Source organism: Colobus angolensis, unplaced genomic scaffold, assembly GCF_000951035.1.
Source record: "Colobus angolensis palliatus isolate OR3802 unplaced genomic scaffold, Cang.pa_1.0 Scaffold41, whole genome shotgun sequence".
NCBI classification, from domain to species: domain Eukaryota; kingdom Metazoa; phylum Chordata; class Mammalia; order Primates; family Cercopithecidae; genus Colobus; species Colobus angolensis.
Window position 1 is genome coordinate 2,126,053 of NW_012117488.1, and position 5,056 is coordinate 2,131,108.

At 38.0% G+C, this 5,056-nt stretch overlaps 2 pseudogenes across 1 annotated transcript in view; both read right to left on the reverse strand.

Moving 5' to 3' along the window:
* Window positions 1–1,688, reverse strand: part of LOC105521849 — an 11,691-nt pseudogene extending 10,003 nt beyond the window's left edge. Inside the window, exon 1 of the transcript XR_001003347.1 lies at window positions 1,445–1,688. The product of XR_001003347.1 is annotated as an interferon-induced guanylate-binding protein 1-like (transcript). The remainder of the gene's footprint in view (window positions 1–1,444) is intronic.
* A 2,850-nt stretch (window positions 1,689–4,538) lies between these two features.
* LOC105521850 lies at window positions 4,539–5,041 on the reverse strand (annotated as a pseudogene).
* Window positions 5,042–5,056: the final 15 nt, after the last annotated feature.

A 5,056-nucleotide genomic window follows, 5' to 3' on the forward strand; every position in this document is an offset into this window, starting at 1 on the left:
GAAACCAAAAGTATAGTCAATAAAAGAAAAAGTAGATGAGTTGGACTTCATCAAAATTTAAAACTTTTGTGTGTTAACAGACTGTATCAACAGAGAAAATGGCAACACATAGAATGTAAGAAAAGATTTGCTAAACATGTGTATGATAAGGGATTGATATCTAGAAAATATAAAAAAATTTACAAAGCAACACAAATAAACAACCGGATTAATAAATGAACAAAGGACTTGAATAGACATTTTCCCAAAGAAGATATATAAGTGGTCAATAAGCACATGAAAAGATGCTCAATATCACTAGTCATTACGGAAATCAAAATCCAAACCACAACCAGATACTACTTAACATCCATTCCTATGGACACTATAAAAAAAAAAAAAAACACTGAAAATAAAAAATGTTGGTGAGGAAGTAGAGAAATTAGAGCCCTTGTACATTTCTGTTAGGAATGTAAAATGGTACAGTCACTGTGGAAAATGGTATAGTGATTTCTTTAAAAAAACAGTTAACATGGAATGATTTCATAAGCCAGCAATTCCCCTTCTGGATATATTCCCAAAAGACGTGAAAGCAGGGACTTGAACAGATATCCGGACACTCATGTTCCTATTAGCATTATTTATAGTAGACAAAAGGTGGAAGCAATCCAAGTGGCCATTGACGGATGAAGAGATAAATAAATCATCAAAGACATACAATTACTAAGCCTTAAAAAGGAAGAGTTTTGACACGTGCTAACACACTGATGAACCTTGAAGACATATGAATTGAAATAAGACAGTCATAAAAGGACAAATATCGAATGATTCCACTTATATGAGTTTTCTGTAGTAGTCAAATTCATAGAGATAGAATGTAGAATGATGGCAGGCAATGGGTTGATGTGGAGCTTTTGTTTATTTAGTACAGAGTTTCTGTTAGGCAAGATGAAAGAGTTCTGGATATGGATGGAGGTGACAGTTGTATAACACTGTAAATTTAATTAATGTCACAGAACTGTACACTTAAAAATGGTTATGAGGTTAAATTTTATGTTTTTTTTTTTACAACAATAAAAAAGAATATCCAATACAGACTGAAACATTTTTTCAACCTTAAAGATCATTGTAAACTCGCTGTTATGGCATAAAAATTATAACAAACATTGTATAGTTTATTGTAGTTATTATTATGTACATTAATTATTTTTATTACAGTCTTACTCCTTTTAGGAAAGGCATAATTTGTGCTTTTGAAAGGGAAACTAACGTATTGCAGGAATAATTAATGAATTTAATCTTATCCCCTGGAACAGCGTGAAGATAAGAAGACCGACTGTGAATGGAAAGTTAGCTTTCAGTATTCATCCTCATCTCTAACTTTCTCTCCTCACATCCTCGTAATGGATGCTGACTGTGTAGATGGACAGAAGGGACTTGGCAGAGCTTTGCTCATGCCACTCACCCTTTTTCTTCCCAGCCAGCTTGTTCATCAGGTAGGATTTGCCTGTGCGGTAGAGGTCCACAATCGCCACCACCACCACAGGCTGCTTAATGGCAGACAGGATCTTCAGAGCTTGTGGATTCGCCATCAGTCACCTATTAGTGTTCTCAATGAGGCACATTGGGCCTGTCACGTGGATCTCTGATGCCATGTCTGGGGTGTTCCCTTGTCTGCAAGAGAAGAGGCAAAATAAATGAAAATTTCTAGAGTTTTGCAATTATAAGGGAGAATCATAAGATTCCCCAGTATAGCCAAAAGTTTTGTGTGTGACAGAGAGAGAGGAGGCAAAATCTGTATCATTTGAGAAAGTTATGAAGTATTATCAAAGTAGCTCATTATAAAAAATGTTAGCATGACAGTGACTTATTAATGTTGCGGGATCCAGGAGGACGAGAGAGGGACCTCGGATTAAAACAAGATAATTTTTATTGAGTGCACTCAGGCCCCAGCAGACTTACATGCAAAGACAGCACTTGACTTTCATACACACTTCACAAAAGCAGGTGGACTAGCTTGAAGCAAGCTTACAGTGGTGTGAAAGCAGAGATATAGAGGCAGGACAAACTCAGGATTGCATATGACCCTTTCTAAGCAACCCAGATGTCTGTTATCTAGGTTTTGCTCTAAAGAGCCTTATACTGGTTTATCTTATAACCTTTACTATGGTGCCCAGGCAGCTGTAGTTCAGGCCTACTCAGGCTTCTCATGACCTTCACTCTACTTCTTAGATAAAACAGAATACTTGAAGTCACTAGTTACAGAGAACAGGAATCTAAAAACTTATTCCATTAAACAAAGGAAAATTAGTTTTTCTTCTCCCTATGTTGAGGGAGTGCTGGGAGAGTCTCCAGAGCACATTAGATAACATTATCAAGACTTTTCCTGGGTCTGGTCTGTACCTGTTGCTGCCTCTGGGACAAGTCAGCCTAATACAGGAAAACTTATTTCTTTTTCTTTTTAATTGTATTTTTCTTTAATTTCCTGCCTCATCAACACTCAACTACACTCACAACCCAAATATTTCATTTAATTTATTGTGGAAAACTTTCTTTTAGGATTCTTATTAAATATTTTCACTAGACAATGGAAGATGGAATAGGATTTAGAGGATGTATTTTGCATCCTGGCTGTATGTAAGGAATTCAATATTGATTTACTTATTAATTCTAACAGTGAATAAGTATCCAACACAGTGAATCAGTATTCATAGTTTGATGTTTACCCTTAGAGTAATTTCCAGAGATTTTTAAATGTGTTCCTTCCTCTGTCTTCAACTGGTTATGCTCTACAATGAAAGCTATAAAACACTGAGGAAAGAAGTTGAAGAGTACACAAAAATGGAAAGGTTATTCCATGTGCATGAATTTGAAGAATGAACATTTAAAAAATGTCCATACTACCCAAAGAAATCTACAGATTCAGTGAATTCCCTATCAAAATATCAATGACATTCTTCACAGAAATAGAGAAAATTATTTAGGTTCCATATAAATCCTACAGTTTATATGGAACCACTGAAGACCCAGAATAGCCTAAGCTGTCCTGAGCAAAAAGAACAAAACTGGAAGAATCATTACCTGACTTCAAATTATACTACAAAGCTATGTAACCCAAACAGCATGTTACTGCCATAAAAACGTACATGTAGATAATGGAACAGATTAGGGAACCCAGAAACAAATCCATACACCTACAGAGCACTCTTTTCTGACAAAGGTGCTGAGAATATACATGAGGGAAGGAAAAATCTCTTCAATAAGTGGTGTTGGGAAAACTGCATATTCATATGCAGAAGAATGAAAATAGATCCCTATCTATCACCATATACAAAAGTCACATCAAAATGGATTAAAGTTTTAAATCTAAGACCTCAAACTATGAAACTACTACAAGAAAACATTAGGAAAACTCTTGACATTGGAATGGAAAAAGATTTCCTGAGTGACCAAAGCAAAAATGGACAAGTCAAATCACATTAAGTTAAAAAAGGAAAAAAATTAACAAAGTGAAGAGACAACCCACGGAATAAGAGAAAATATTTGCAAACTATCCATCTGACAAGGGATTAATAACCAGAATATATAAGGAGCTCAAATCACAAGTTTCCTTAAAAAACTAAAAACAGAGCTACCATATGATCCAGGAATTCTACTGCTGAGCATATACCACCCCAAAAGGAAATATGCATATCAAAGGGATATCTGCACTTCCACATTTGTTGCAGCACTCTTCACAATAGTCAAGATTTGGAAACAACCTAAGTGTTAATCAACAGATGAATGGATAAGGAAAATGCTTATATATACACAATGGAATAGTATTCAGCCATCAAAAAGAATGAGATTCTGTCATTTACAACAACTTGGGTTGAATTCATGGTCATTATGTTAAGTGAAATCAATTTCTCTTCCTTCCTTCCTTCCTTCCTTCCTTCCTTCCTTCCTTCCTTCCTTCCTTTCTTCCTTCCTTCCTTTCTCTTTCTTTCTTTCTTTCTTCCTTCCTTCCTTCCTTCCTTCTTCCTCTCTCTCTCTCTTTCTTTTTTTCATACATTTTTTCTTCCTCCTGGGCCTGGCAGGCTAGGAGCAGAATACAGATGAAACCACTGGAACATGTGGGACTGGAATAGCCTGATGTTTGACTGCTTGGGTGGTAACTGTGAATGGGTGGACCAGGGTGTGTAGGGAGTGGAGTCGTCCTCCCAGAACTGAGAGAGGGCCCTTGGGGCATGCGAGCAATGCAAGTGTTGAGGTTGGCACAGATACAAGAGTGAGGTTATGGCGTGAGAGTGAGATGGGTATGGTAGGGTGGGGTGACTGTTGGAAGAGCGTGTTATCATGTTTTAGAGTCAGGCCAACTCAGGGCATGGCATGTTGGGGCACATTTGACCCTGGATGTTGACTGAGAAGCTGGGTGCCAAGGGCTTGAAGAACAAAAGGCCCATGGGTCAGCAGGACCCATGAAGATGTGACTGCAAACAGGATCAGCACTGGGAGAGGCTGAGGCTCCAAGATGACTCCTATAGCAAGGCAGTGAAGGGGCAGCCTGGGTTTCCCATTTAGAAATACATTGTCAGCTGCAGCCACTCTTGGATATTCACTTGGAGGGGGTCTAGTTTCATCTTTGTAAAAAGATTTCAAGGCATGGAACAAAGCATCTGACTTGATCAAGCAGCTGATAAAGTTGTCAAAATCCATGTTCCCTCCTTCATCCAAGTAGTGTCAGAATATTATGTTGTAGTTGTTCATTCAGGTGGGACCCTGCTGCCCCAAAGGCCCCTGCAAGTTCACTGCTGCAAATGGTTCCAGATCAGTCAACATCAAACTGCTTGTATATTGTCTGTCACCTTTTGATGTTGTTCCACAGGTACTTGAATTCCTCAAAGTCCAGCTTGCCTGTGATGTCACTATCCATCATGGCCACCATGCTTTGACATGTATCAACACCAAAACCATGAGTCTTCAGTTCAGTCCTACTGATAACAACCTTGTTGAGAACATTCATCAGTTCTGTGCCACTGACCTTGATGTCATCTCCAGCCAACTGGGCAAAGACTCTCCAGAACTGATGGACCTT